This window comes from Betta splendens, chromosome 22, assembly GCF_900634795.4.
Source record: "Betta splendens chromosome 22, fBetSpl5.4, whole genome shotgun sequence".
Lineage (NCBI taxonomy): Eukaryota > Metazoa > Chordata > Actinopteri > Anabantiformes > Osphronemidae > Betta > Betta splendens.
In genome coordinates this window covers 11,879,799-11,895,202 of record NC_040900.2, presented here as the reverse complement: position 1 = coordinate 11,895,202, position 15,404 = coordinate 11,879,799, and the positions used below count along the sequence as shown (strand labels likewise).

Here is a 15,404-nt window from a genome sequence, read left to right as displayed (position 1 = left end):
GCAGACGTTGGCACCCAGTGGGCCCGTTCTAACGTGGGCAGGGTAGAGGTTGCTAGAAGACATAAAGGAAGAGGCGGAACCCTTACAGAACCTAGGGCTGGTTCTGAGCCGCAGCATCGATGACGCCTATTCCTACTTTGTGGTTAAGAAGGACCGACCCCGATCCGATCCGATGGCCTTCGGGCCTAATTGAATATGATGTAGCTGCTTTAATTCCCTGGCAGACAGCGAAGCCGAACCCTAAAGCAAACAGAGGTAAGTTTGCCACAAGCCACAGTTTAGTTGCTGATTCTGTGTCTCAGCAGCTTAGTCTCCGTAATGAAAACAAGCTGCTGATTGAAGCTTTAGAGCCTATTAGCGAGAGGAAACGAGCCCATGGCGTCGGCCCAGACCCGCGATGCCGCCGCCGCCGTTCTTATCTGTCTGCGAAGCGCAGCGGCCGCCACTCGGACAGGTTCCCTCCTCACCTCACATCTGATGAGACGCAAATATTGAAATGAGGTTTGGGCCTCAGAGGCTCAGCTAACAGCATGGGGACAGTGGAGAGGGACTACATAATTAAAAATATCATTTCAGCTCCTGCTCGGCCTATTTCCTTTCAGCATTACTGTGTGTCTGCGGGTAAATTGCTGCCTGTATTCCTGCGATGATGGTAATGAGCAGTGGTTAGGCCTGACACCATGTCTCTTTGATTTAACCTAAATGAGAAATATGCCATCGCATCGGGGGAGGGGGGCTCAATCATACCGCCTTTAAATGCGATCGGAGCCCAGCTGAACGCGAGGGGGCGAAACGCGGCGGAAAAGTGTGATATTATGTGGGCTGATGGAAAGGAATACTCACATCCTGAGGCGAGCGCGTCCTGTTAGCTCTGCTGGAGGAAAAACTTTATTATGCAGATAATAATGCATCAAAAACATGTCAGCTCTGGCCCCGGTCCCGCATCCACCATCACTGTTCTAATTGCACAGAAACTATTTAATATGATCTCTTTATTTGGGACAAAGTCAAACCACACTTCTATTAGTAAAGCGAAGGATGTTGGTAGTAGATAGACTCAGGTACAGTTCTAAATGAGACCGAGTCAGGAATGAGGTGGACAAACGATATTTAGGTCAAACTGAAGCAAAGAACTGGATCTGACTTTTTTTACTGCGAACTGCAGCTATGTTCATATTCTTCTTCTTATTGTGATGATGAAGGATCATATACAGAACCTGGTGCTGGTCCTGTGCTACAGCGTACAAGTTGAACCCTAGAAGAATTGGCCAGAATATCAATGTTATAATTCTTTGGTAGGTTTTTACGTGACGTCTCTTTCCATTATTCCTAATGTGGGGTCCATTCGTCAGCAGACGCTGTCGCTTTGGTTTTGACGGGTTTTAGTCTGACCCTGATTGTTTCATCCCACTCTGTAGCACACCACAACCCGGCTCAGCATAACATTTCCATGATGCAAACCCATGATTATTAGTCATCTGTAACTCAAGATGAAATATTAGCTTGATTGTGTCTGGTACCTTAAACGCGTCGCACGCTAGCAGCAGCAGCCATTAGAGGGAAAGAGCCACATGTCAATGATCACATGAACTGTGTGTGTGAGCGAGAGAGAAAAGACTTGAACACAATTGTTGACTACCTCATATAATGTAGATAATGCGTTTACACCTGGAGGTTGTGCTGATTCCATTACCACGGCTTTACTGGTTCAGTGAGTGCATATGCATTGATTAAAGCTGCAACAAACTGAGAATTGAATCTGCTTTTACATCAAGAGTAGAGTTTTTGTTACGTGTGATTTTTTACAGTGTTCATTCATAGAAGTGAATGTCGAGGGCTCAGGCTTTGGAACCAGGTGAGGAGCGTTTTCCTGTCAGCAGCTGCCGGCGACGGTCAGGTTCTCTGGCCTCGCAAGCGCTGGTCGGAAGCCTGGAAAGTCCGGCTGCCTGGTGGGTCCGACCTGACCTGGAAGCTGGGAAGTGTGGCCTTCCACGAGGAACGCGGCTCCGCGGCGACAGCACCGCGTGACGGCTGATGGGTCGGGATCAGCCCATGCGCCGACACTGACACTGATCCCGCAGAGATCAGCTGAGACGCGGTGATTGATAATACGCTGCAGCTGTGACCATGAAATCAGGACTTAGCGTAATTAGCCACTTTGAAGTGGAGCTTTAATAGCAAATAGCCGAGGATCTGGTGCTACTTGATGCTGATCTGATGTTCCAGCCGCTCCTCTCTAACATTGTGGGCCGGTGGGAGGGAAGCTGGCTCCCATTTGCTCCGTCTGTTCGTGAGCCAGACAGAAAGGCTGCGGTGCGCTGCCCTCCGTTCCTGTTAGTCGCAGGGAGCCCGATGTGACACCAGCACTTTGAGGAGGAAAAACGAGGGGCCTAATATAATGTTACAGTGTTATTACGCTGGTATGTCATGCAGCTGTGGCGCTAACAGACGACGGCAGAGTTGGAGCAACAGTTGAGTAAAGTCGGATAAACACTGTGCATCATCATAGAGGACACGCTGGACGTTGTCGTGACGGATATATTTTCTGTTATTTTATAAGAAACGAACAAAGTGAATGTGTCAAAGTACGGGAACCAGAAGCTGCACGGGCTCTAAGTGTACGTGGGCTGTGTGACCAGAACGTGGCCGTTGTGTGATTGGATGAAGTGGTTTCACTTTTAATCTTTAGACTCGTTTTGTCTTGTGACTTTAGATAATCTGTCATTTGTGAAGTTCCATCCAGCTGTTACTGCCTCTTCGTTTTTCAGCTGTTGAGCTGCTGGACTTCTGCACCAGTGATGCCTTTAGTTCAATAAGAACGGGATGAGTTCTTCATTTTGGACCAAACCTGTGTTTTCACGCTGACCCTGGTTTTGTTGGGATTAGTCGTCAGGAATAAAAGGTCAAAACGTGAACATGGCTCATAAATGAATGTTGAATCGGCTTTTTCTTCCTGGTTTCTGTTCTGTGTTTCTGAACAGGTCCAGACAAAGTAATCCCTCCTAAAGTCACAACTGGCCGCTGGCACCGGATCCCAAAACGACATCCAAGCTAATTTAGCCGACTTTGACTCTTCACCGCTGACGAAAGCTGAGACGCTGGCGGCTGATGATGAATCATAAACGGCCCAACTCCAGGCTCCGCTCTGGGCCTCTCAGCTGTTTAATGCCTTCCCAGCGCTGCAGAGCTGCAGCACAACCCACTATTAATGAAGTGCTTTCATATGGAAAGGCTTTTCAGTCCTCGCAGCTCCTATCAACCCCCCGTCAGGTCCACAATAGGAGACTTAAGTGAGCCTTGCCCCCCCCCCCCCCCCCGTCTGTGGACACCAAGCCTACAGACCCGTTCAGTGCTGTCTGTGTAATGAAGCTGTGATATATTTATGGCCGGCCAAATCCCGCTCTAATCCCACCCCTGATAATAACGGCTCAGTAACAGTTTTCCTGAAACACGCTCCGCCAGCGCTGGCTCGGGACCCACGGGCTTCGGCTCTGCGGTTGTTACTGGGTAACCTAATTTGTACTTGCTGTATGTAATGCACACTGATGCACGGAGGGAGGGGAGGTAGCGGCTGCAGGTCCCGTTTGCATCGCGGGATGAGGGGTCAGGGGGCAAAGGCAACGGCAGGGCTGCGTCGGCGAGTAACGAGGTGTCGCTGGACCCGGAGTCCAATTACATCAGAGCTCAGGAGGGCCACAGTCAACACCAAGAAGCCGCGGCGCAACACTAAACCAGATTGGAGAGCAAACAATAACACGCCTGTACAAAAAATGACGTCGGGGCAGAAAGAACACGTGACGTTTGCGTTGGCGGCGAGCCACGGGATTTCACGTCTCGTTGTCCACTGTAAACACGAAGTGTAATGAACACAGAAACATGTCGCTGTGCTGCAGAGACGCACGCGTTGTTCAGAAGCATTGCAAAGTTAAGGAAAACATATCGCTGTAAGTTTATTTGTATGGAGTCACATTCAGGCCTTAAGTGGAAAGATAAAATTGTAACACATTTTGGTTTTGTTCAAAGCAACCACTTCAGTAAGTAATGTATAATCTACAGTACGAGTGATAATGATTCCTGGTCCCGCAGCTTATAAATGATTCTGATTGGCCGTTTATGTTAGCTCCGCCTCCTACGCCAAAACATGGCCAAAAGTCTGAAATAAAAAAAAAAAGTAATTTCAAACTGTGAAAGAGAAAAACGAAGATCTGAAATCATGGAAATAAAAAGAGGAACATTTGAAAACATAGAAGCCTTATAAATAAAATCTATAACTCACCACCAGAGGAAGCTCCTGCATTTTCATCATCTAGATGTCAGAAGCAGATCAAACATCGATCTCCGACGATACATGAGTGAAATGGTGAACCTGTTCTCCTGATAAACCCCCGTCCGTCGTCTCAGGAGGACCTCCAGCGCATGTGCGACCCGTGAACCGCGGCGCCGTTCCTCCCTGCGTGACCACCGTGCAGCTGTGAGGCCCGGCTGGAGGCGGGGGCCCTCGGAGCCCCTGGGGCGAAGCCTTCACACCTGAGCGGCCGACGGTCCACGCGACGTCAGCGCCGCTCGTCCAGACGCTTGAGGAACAACAGAGGCTCTCTGTGGACCGTCGGTGCCGTTTCAGGCGAGCTGTTTATTTTCATCAGCTCACACAAGAATTTTAATTTATTTCACCGTCCTTTCATTTAGCTGAGTGTTGTTTAAGGATACCTCGGCTCCCCGGGCAATTACCGTGTCAGAAGGAGTGAGCTTAAACATGTGCAGCCGCTGAGGGAGATTTAGCTGCATCTGTAAACCACTTCTCCGTGTCATCGCGGGCGTGATGTGAGCGGCTCGACCCGTCCGCGGCAGCGACGCGGGCTTTTATCTGCGTTTGCAGGTGGATTCGACTCTTATTGTCGTCGTCGTGTGTATCGTCAGCGGAGGAATCCTCCCTCTTAGCAGCTCACACTGACAGTTGGTGGGGCGATGCCTTGGAGCTCCTTTGTTCCCTCTGTGCCTCTTACACAAGCGCCTCGGCCCGGCGCATATGGGCAGTGTCAGCCATAATTAGCTTTGACAGGGGCATTTAGTGGTTGTAACTCAAATCTAATTCAGAACATCTTAACCCTGAAGTCTGTCAAGACGCTTGAAATTCACTAAAACTCTCATGGTCCCAATCAGGCGAGCGTTTGCGTGGCAGCGCACGGATGTGTCAACGAGGCAGGTTCGAAAAGTCATTTATAGAATGAATCTGCTGGTGGTTACTTTTCCTCGACCTGCGACGCCACAGGACAGTGTTGGTGGTGGAAAGGAAGACGCGTGGAGGTCTGGTGGAAGGAGAAGCTGACCTTGAGTTGAGGAGCTGGCCGGACCCGAGCGGCGTGGAGCTCTGTAATCCCTTTGAAATCCACCCGTGGCACTTAGCCCTGTGCCTGGAACAGTCTGCAGCCGAGGTCCGAGCCGCCTCCGTGGTCCGCGCTCGCTTTACGCTCTGCAGATTCAGCCACAAAAATGTAGCATAAGCAGGCGGCACCTACATGTTCCTGCTGAACACTGACCTGGAGAAGGAAAATGTCTTCAAGCCCCGGGTCAAACAAAGTGGGAGATTTTACCCATAGCTTTAAACAGAGAAAGAAATTCTACTAAATCTGTTCAAAGTGTAAAATTGAATGCATCTGTCATAAAAACATAAATATACAAATTAGCATATCTGTATAAACTAAATCAAATCAAATTCGATTTGAGGTTGAATGTGCAACAATCAGAACATAAATAAACGCAAGAAATAAACAAATAAAGACACAAAATCAGTAAATAACAAAACTATGACCTAATCTGATTGAACGCATGTAACCTGAGTGCATAGAAACATATAACTGGAGAGACAACAGGCGTTTAGGACACCATTATAGCATATTCATTATATTAGTTTATTTTGATTTAAATTGTTTGATTATATTTATGTTATTAGTATATGTGTTATCTATTATGGTCAAGTGTTTTTTATTGACCACCTTTGGAACTTTCTTGACATAAAAAACAAATGAATGTCTATCACTCTATAAATATATAAATATATACAAATATTCAATATCCAGATTAATAGTTCAATATTTGTCTTTCTGACATTTCTATCATTCACAAACATGTGATTGGATCAGAGTTAATGCCAGAGAGCAGCCGTTTGCCTCCTGCCAGTCCGTCCTTCACTCAGCGCAGATGACTACTTGTAATTGTCTTTACAGTGAAAACAGTGAGCAGCGATTCAAAGCGACGCCAGCTGTCGGCCCGCGCCCATTTAAGGCAGCGTATTTGCATTTCTCCCATAATATAACACTTGTGTTAAGTGACACATGATTGATGACGGGAGCGAGGTGGCTTTTCTAACCCTGTAAGTGCTCTAAAAACAAATTAGAGCTTTCATCATTGTAACATGTCTATTACAAGATGTGCTAATAGCCCCTCGTTGTATCAAATTATTTGTGTGTCTAAATAATTTAGAAAAATTAAACTATTAATCATCCAAGAGAGCGTCTGACAAAGGATCCCGGCTGGGCCTCGTGGAGCGTGCTGGGCCGCTCACAATGCACTTAGTGGTGTTTATGGCTTATACGCCATGGAATGGCTCTAATTGCTTAATTGCTCATCAGTGTTTTCAGTGCAAAAGTTTCAGTGGAATTATCCAAAGTAAAACCAAATGTTCACTTTCATTCCAGATCGTTTGTTGGAGTTTGGTCCTGGACACATTCAGGCTTTGTTCAAGCTCAAGCTTCTCACAATAAACCTTATAACTGACCTTATAATGAACCTTATAATAAACCTTACAAACAGCCGCCCCTCGGAATCAGACAAAATGAAATATGCAAATGACATTTTTAACACTTCATTGGTTTAATTCTTTCTTGTCTGACTTCCTGAGCGCGTCCTATCCCTGCAACTGTGTGTCGCCACACTGGGGAACGGCTCCGGCGAAGCCTGGCTCCGAGCAGCGAGTTCACACATGGAGGTAAGTGGAGGTGCTGACTCTTCACGCTCCGGCAGCTCTGCGAGACGTTCACATGCCGAGCGTTGTCCTACGCTCTTTGTTATTAAGCAGGTCCAAGCAAAACACAAAGGCATACTGTGTTTTTTATATGAGTAATGCATTAACCTGCTCAGGAAAAGTTCATGTTAAACGTATGAGCTCGGACAGCACAAGATTTATGGCAATGGCTGCAGAAATTATGCTTTTCTTCCCCCCAAAGGCACTTTAATTATGTAATTATTGCCAGCTGCTTTTCATTTGTGGTTGCCGTTAATTAGGACCCTGGGTCTGCAGTTCAAGTGCTGGGTCTCTCCTGCGCTCTGATAGGTCCAGTTGTCCCGGGGCAGCAGCGGCCTGGGATGATTAGCCAAATCCTCAGCAAAACTCATTTGTTATTCAAGCTTCAGCCAGCAGCCTCCTGCCGGGCCGGAGAAAGAGCCCGGAGCCCCATTTCCTCCATATCCTTCTCTCCTTATCCCTCCACCTCATCAGCAACAATTGTCCTTAAATAAGAAGCAGAGATGTCTGTGTTTGCTTTCCTCATTAGGCCCCAAATGGAAGGAGAACACATCACCTGATAATCTGAATTAATCTCTTCCATTACATTTACAGTGGATTCCTCCAAGGGAGCAGCGGGGTGGGGGTGGGGAGAGGTGAGGCGGAGGTGAGGGGAGGGGAGGGAAGGGGATCCGCAGAGGCCTAGAAAGAAGATCTGTGTGCTTCCCCTCAGTGATTGCTGGATTGATATTCAAGTCAAACGCTTCTGAAGCAGACAAATTAAGTGTAAACATCGGCGACCGACTGTTTGTTTTCGTCCCAACAATCAGCACGAGGATTAAAGCCACAACACAAACCTGCTCAGTCTGAACAAATTCATTCAGATCTTTACACAACTGTTGCTGCGGGTATGCGAGCTCTAGGGAAAACCTTTAACAGAAAGAAATATGTTTTTTTTTTGAGAGTAGAAGATGCCAAAGCAGCTGGTGGAAGACAATTTTCTGTGGTAACAGCCTGAAGATAAAGACCAATATAAAAAAAAGATCCTTTATGATGAAATGAGCCAGAACAAACAGCTTATCAGGCAAATGAAAGCTCATCTGCTGAAGAATCACCACAAAACACAGAACAGGTGGAAAAGCCTGGAAGAAAACCACAGAAGAAGAAAGTCTGCCGACGTCACGGGTCACAGGCTTTATGCACTTGTTAAACACCACTATGTAAAGTTTGATCTGTCTCACATGATAATATTTCAAACTTTTACTCGTTAAATATATTGACAGTGACATAACTGTGTATTTATTTATTTGTTTGCATGTCTGTCTGTAATATTTCAACACCAGGATAGAATAATGGAAATGATGAAACATCCCCCAAAAAATTACTAAAGCTAGTAACAAAATAATAAATATAAATAACAATAATATTAATAATTTATTCTTCTATTTTAATAGAGGGCATATTTTATCCAACCAAAATAACCTGCTGCTTCGGTTCAAGTGAATGTCATCTGGTGTTAATGATGTGTGTGTGTGTGTGTGTGTGTGTGTGTGTGTGTGTGTGTGTGTGTGTGTGTGTGTGTGTGTGTGTGTGTGTATATGTGCATATGTATGTATGTATGTATGTGTGTGTGTATGTATGTATGTATGTATGTATGTATGTATGTGTGTGTGTGTGTGTGTGTGTATGTCTGTCTATCTCTATCTCTCTCTATCTCTCTCTCTCTCTCTCTCTCTCTCTCTCTCTCTCTCTCTCTCTCTCTCTCTCTCTCACCGTTTGTGTGTTTGTGTCCCCGCCCCCCGTCTTATTCATCTTTTATTTACATTGCCACAACAAATAGTGACAATTACTACATTATTCCCTTCTTAATAGAAAAGCCTTTATTGGCTGTTACAGCAATTAAATTATAGAACATCAACCTTTCAGGGTGGATGGTCTCCTAAATAAAAGATGAGGAATACGTTTTTTCACATTGATGCCTCTTGCACATCATCATATTCATTTCAAGGTCCAAAAAAACTTGCAGCAGGTTGAATAAAAGTAACTTTACCAGCATTTACCAGTATGATCTTCATGACACACACACACACACACACACACACACACACACACACACACACACACACACACACACACACACACACACACACACACACACACACACACACACAGCATCATTGGTTTAGACTTGCTTAGGCAAACACAGGTAACACAGACTCACACAGACGATGACATGGGCTTTGCCCTCAGAACCTCACATCAGCGTGAACAAAGACACTCAGAAGGGTGACTCCCACTGAACGCAGCGCCTCGGCCACCGGCGTCCTCCTGTGGTGGTTCACGTGAATATCAATGCAAGCGAAGCCATTTGGCAGTGAAAGGCAGGGCAGGAATGGAAAAAGCAGCCGCTTCGCAGCACATGGGACTCTGTGTGTGTGACATGTGTGACAGGGGCTTGATATTTTACCCATGGAAATGATGCCCTCACCCAGCCATCAGTGTCACACATCGTCCCTGCCGTCCATCACAGGCTTTGGAGGACTGTTAAAAAAACACGGGAGGGAAGAAAACACACTTTGTAAAATGGATGTTTTTCATGTTCCGAGTGGTCGGACGATTGGCCTGTCAGAGGGGAAGTGGTGACAAGTGACACACATGTGATTACCTATGCATTAGGGCAGATGATGAGGGCCTTAGCTCGCAGAGAGCTGCATTAAAGTGTAGGCCTGTTTATCTGAAGCTTATGTATTCCAGCTTCCATAAAGCTGCGGCTGCAACCGAACCTCTGGACTGTGGAGCCTCTGCTCAGCACCATTTTCCCAAGCGGTCCAGTTTGTACAACTCATTTTAAAAATAATATCATTTTATTTTATATTATCATGTAACAATTAGTATTTCACACATGGTCTATAGGATATATACTTTACTGTACTGTAGATATATAGACTGTACATGTGTGTCTACATATATACAGTATACTACTGTAAAACATTTACATATATATAGTATACTATAGCACTGTATTGTAGACTAAGCGAGAAATAACAGATGGACAGATCTCTCAATCATCCCAGTACACTGCTGCTTGTGGCTCTGTCCTGGAGCCTTTATTGCCTCAATAATTAGCTGCTCCTTCTTTTCTAGACACTGTTGAACCTGAATCAACCTCTTGAGGTTGTACATTTAAATATCTTTGAGCTGTATTGTAAATACATTTTTGCCCATGTGAGACAACTCCTTTCCATTCACACCTGAAACAGTCAGGATTCATTCCAGCCTCTTCCACACATGCGCAGCCGACTACATCCTTCTTTCCCCCAGAACATGAAGTGATGCAGAGGATGCACTAGGAGTTACCAGTTACAGGTCCACCTGCCTCTTCAGCATCTGCTCTGTCAAAGTCTGCAGCTCTGGCTCGTCTGGACCAGCAGTTCTTCTAGCTTCATGTCAGGACCAAAGGGCAATCACTTGGTTCAGCCTCACAGCTCTCAGACCTACTGAGCTACTGCACATAGAAAACCTAACAAATCCACCTGAACAAACTAAAACTTAATAAGAAGTCAATAATTCTCTTTTGATAAACCAAGAGTGGAGAAAAAACTAGAATCAAGGCTCAAGGGACAAAGGCCACGACCCCACAACAGCTGTTGTTAAAGTAATAAAATATATTACTCACATTTTTACAGTGTTTGTACATTATTACATATAAAAAGCATCACTCAGTATTTAAATATTCTGTTGCTTGACTTTGACCTGCTGCATGTTTATTTCAGATTAAGGTGCATTTATAAAATACAATTATATAAAATGAACAAATGATCATATTATAGATTTGGTTAAGTATAAAAAACAAGCAATGTGGGTTTTAAAGCAAATTAAATGTGAGCGGATTCTCCAGTGTAACATATTTACTAATGATCAAATCTAAAGCTTTTATAGTTTTAAATAAGACTTTTTCTGTAGATCACTGCTTTTTGACTGGAATTAGACGATCCTCTGAGTTTAGTCCATGTTTAAGCAGTAACTTAGTGATCGATACACATGCTCTGTTTATTTCAGCAGCTCCACTTCAATATGAGTCACTGGTTCTGTGCTATGAGGAGTTGCTGCTTTAAACAGAGGGAACAACAATAAGCAACATTCATGAACCCACTGCGTTGATTCATCTGCTCGCAGGCATTCTTAAAGCCAGGCATTAACTAAGGTTCTAATGGAAAGAGAGATTGAGTGTTGCATGAAACCAGGCTCTGGTTTCCAGCAGATATATGACCGCTCTCACTGGGACTGTTCTGTCCATTTCAGCCAAGGCTTTCAACAAGCAGAGTTATCAGTAAAAGTCGACCTGTCGTAGTCGCACACGTTTGGACCGTGAATATGGAGGAGAAGGTCATTTACAGGGAGCATCCATCAAAGGTTGACGTGCTCCTTAAATACCTCAGTCTCATTCACATATGGTTTGGGAATCAGCTTCTACACGACTATTCCTTCAACCTGCAGCTTTAAAAGCTCGTTGTCCTAAACGTGCAGCAAGTGGCGATGTTAAAGTTGGTGGCCTGAAGTCGCCTACACAACAGAGATGTTCCCCTGCAGTGACGTTAGTGTTAGTCTCTCTGAGCGCTTGGGTTCCCGTTGCTCCTCCTTCGCTCCCTCACTCTTCACCATGTGCTGCCAGAGGCTTTCCCCGCTCTGCTCTCGCTCAAATGAAAAGTACCATTGTTGGGAATTAATGTTCAAAAAAAGACATAGTGGGGAAAAAAAAGCCCACGGAGGCGAAGGAGGGGGGGGCGCTTGATTTTTACGAAACCCAGACCTCCAGAGTTAAAGGTTGAGAGAAATACCCTTGATAGTTCTTTATACGAGGGGTTTGAAGTCCTCGTCTTGTAATAATATATAATGCCTGCCTGGGTCATCTGCAGTGAAGCGGTGGCCGTGACCTGAGCTAATCACACACAGCCATCAGCAGGAATATTAAACCGCCTTTAAGGACCTGAACCTGTTCGTGTTTGTCTCTGGTGGTAAAACGAGACACTAACGACACTAATGTCGCTCCTCGAACCTTCTTCGGTCCGAGAAGCGTTTTCTGGCACGTTTCTCGTTTTCTCCCTCGTTGTGGAGGTGTTTGCCTGGACTGGGCCTAGGTTCTGTACCTGTGTCTGAGCCGCCACCCAGCAGCAGTGACTGAGGACACGTCCAACTGGTTCTGACAGTAAACGTATGAGCCCTGTTTTCAATCCTGATCCTACAGATTTATTGGTGCCTTCCCCTGTGTTCATCCTGCATCTACACAGGACCTATGAGGCTTTGACAGGGTTCAGCAGCTGTTTATTAGCTCCAGCTGCTGGACTCCATAAACCTTTATGGATATGGGATTCATCCTCAGCCCACCAGCAGAGCTGAGCCACTGGACTTAATATGTGGTAGCTTCCTTCAGTCTCACAACGCATCACTTATAAAGACAGTGTAGTGCAGTCAATGGACGCATCAAACATCATTACGGGTGAAGATGCAGGATGAAATCAGCTGATCCAACAATCCTGCCCACAGTGACTGAGGCGTGAAGGTCAGATGTGCTGTACAGTATATTGTAAAAATGAAAATCTGGTAATAAACCGGCTGCGGGTTGTAACAAATGCTATGTGAATGTTTTATGACGTTCGGCTGCATCTACACGATTTTCTGAAAACCTAACGTTGTCCAGGAAGAGAAGTAAACAGCGGTGGAGGAGCTTGATGTTGGATCATCAACAGTATTAATTGGATCAGACCTTTCCCTAAGAGCTGCTGCCCACGGCTTCACCACGTCCACGATGTTTATCGGGTCGTCCTGCTCCTTGTTCTGTGTCTGACTGTATATTTTTGTGTGTATGTGTCTGTAATCTGCTGGGGGATTACATCACACCCCTGTGGTTCGCCAATTACCCCAGTGACAGGCCAGGCAGCAGTAATGACCTGTGAGAACGCGGTTCTGCTTTCTGGCCTCGTCCACTCACCGTAAACCAGTTTGACTCTGGGTATCTGTCAGAGCCTGGCGCTATTTAGACATAACTCAAACAAGTGGGGGTCTGCTCCCTGTGTGAGGTATTCTGGCCCTGACAAGTCCAAGGCTGCCTCAGTCCACCACCAGGCTACACGCTGGAAAACTGGGAATGGAGCAATTTCTTTGTCAACGTCTGTTGTTGATGATACTGGAACAAAGCTTCATCTTTTCTCTGCAACGTCCCAGGAATCACCGAGACGAAGGTCCAGTCTGAACCATCCTCATCCTCATCCTCATCCCACTGATTTGTAGGTAAATCACGGCTGTCAGTGTAGTAGCAACTGATTAAGGTTCAGGGGTTTAATAGATCATTTTAAATAAGCCCCAATGACTGCGGTCCACCTGGAGCCCTGCCCCGGGTGCATGGCAGTCTTCAGCCGTCGTGGGCCGAGCCAAGTCCAGTCTCGTGGTTCCTGCCTATTCCCCCAGGACGGTGCGCTGCAGGCCTAGACCAACATTCTCAGCTGTGTTCAATCTGCTGTGAGACAAGCTGGCTATGAGAAATGCAAAGGGAAAAGGCAACACACACACACACACACACACACACACACACACACACACACACACACACACACACACACACACACACACACACACACACACACACACACATCCTTGTATTTGTCCATCGAAGTGAGGACCTCTATTGACATAATGCCTTCCCTAGCCCCTTAACCTAAGCCTAACCATCACAATTAAAGGCAGACGTCTAACCCTTGCTCTAATTCTAACCAAAACTCAATTCTAACCTCAGCTCTAAAATCACACCTTAACCCTCAAACAGGCCTTCAAAGAAGTGAGGACCGGCCAAAATGTCCTCACTTTCTCAAAATGTCCTCACTTTGGTAGGGAGATACAGGTTTGTGTGTGTGTGCACACACACACACACACACACACACACACACACACACACACACACACACACACACACACACACACACACACTCAGCACATTCAGGAGGAGAGAGAGACATGGAAAACTTTGGAACTTTGGACAGTTAGCACACTTTGCTCACTTGGTTCAGCTGGAATCTGCCCAAAAACACCCTTAAGCGCGCACACACACACACACACACACACACACACACACACACACACACACACACACACACTCTCCCTGGGTGAGTGGAGCCCGGTCCAATTAATTGTGTTTAACCATTCTAATCACACTTTAGCACATTAATCCTATTTTCAGGCCAAAACATCTGAAACGATGTGTGCACGCGTTTTTTTATTGCCACTGCAAATCAGATGCAGCCCAGCGCTGGACACAGGCCCCGGCTTCAGCTGCACTTTCACTGAACTCATAGGTTGAATTTATAGCACGATGCTGATGCCTTCAGTCAAAATATGTCCCTACAGAGTTGAACAATTACCTTGAGTGAGGTAATAAGTAAAAGGCTCAGTTTAAGGAAGTGAAGGTTTTTTCCTCTGCGTTGCTTGATTATATTGTATCGTTGTGTGTCGTGTGGATATGGTCACAGTTTCTTATCAGCTTGACCTCCTAAGTTCCTGTGACAGCTGGGTCATTTGAATCCTATCCGTCTGCCGCTGGAGGCGGCTCATGATACTGGCTTTTATTCCCTCCGTGCGGGAGGTCATCAAACACACTGATTGTTGTTGTGCTGTGAAACTATGTCTTAAAGGAAAATGGCTGTTTTCTACTTCTACGTTTCTGTGCTTGAACGCTCTCACGTTGGCAGCGGTGAGGTGTTTAGTGCCCCCACAAGGTTTCTGTTGGAAAGCCCTGGAAAAGTCACAGATCCACCTCTCTCCTGCAGCTTTTACCGGCTGCAGCCAGGGCCCTATAAAAGGTGCTGGTGCCTTGATAATTGAGCCCCGCAAAGCAAACACAGCGTCACAAACGGTGCTTTAATGGCTTTTAGCCACACTGCTAGAACCCAGGACACCTTCACCCAGCCGAGCTTTAAAATCACTGTAAATAATGTAAAGAGTCATATTTCACATCCTGAAATAAACCGAGCTGCTCACAGTGACGTCGCTTAGTCCAAGCTCAGCGTGTGGGTGAAATGATGTCATAGGAGCTGACCTTACAGCAGCTACGGTGGTTAATTAATCACTGCTTCATTAGTCTCTAACACTGACTGTCGGACACACTGTGAGGCTCTTAATGTGGCTGCTGCTTAACATCAGCCAAGAAAACAGACATTAATCCACGAGGAAGTGGGAGGATAGAGAGGAGGATGTGCATCATCTGTCTAGTAGCAGCCGAACGCAGGCTGAGCTCAGACGCTGACATATGATGTGAAACAGCAAAACGAAGATACAAAAAACAAGCAGCTTTCGCAACAAGTGACGACTTTAGACTCAATCTCATCACAAAACCCGGTTTGTTTTAAATGAGCAG

At 45.8% G+C, this 15,404-nt stretch overlaps 1 protein-coding gene across 1 annotated transcript in view; it reads left to right on the top strand.

Moving 5' to 3' along the window:
• The window catches only part of clmna (calmin a), a 126,855-nt gene that overhangs the window by 40,627 nt on the left and 70,824 nt on the right, over nt 1-15,404 (top strand). The gene's annotated exons all lie outside the window — the stretch shown is intronic.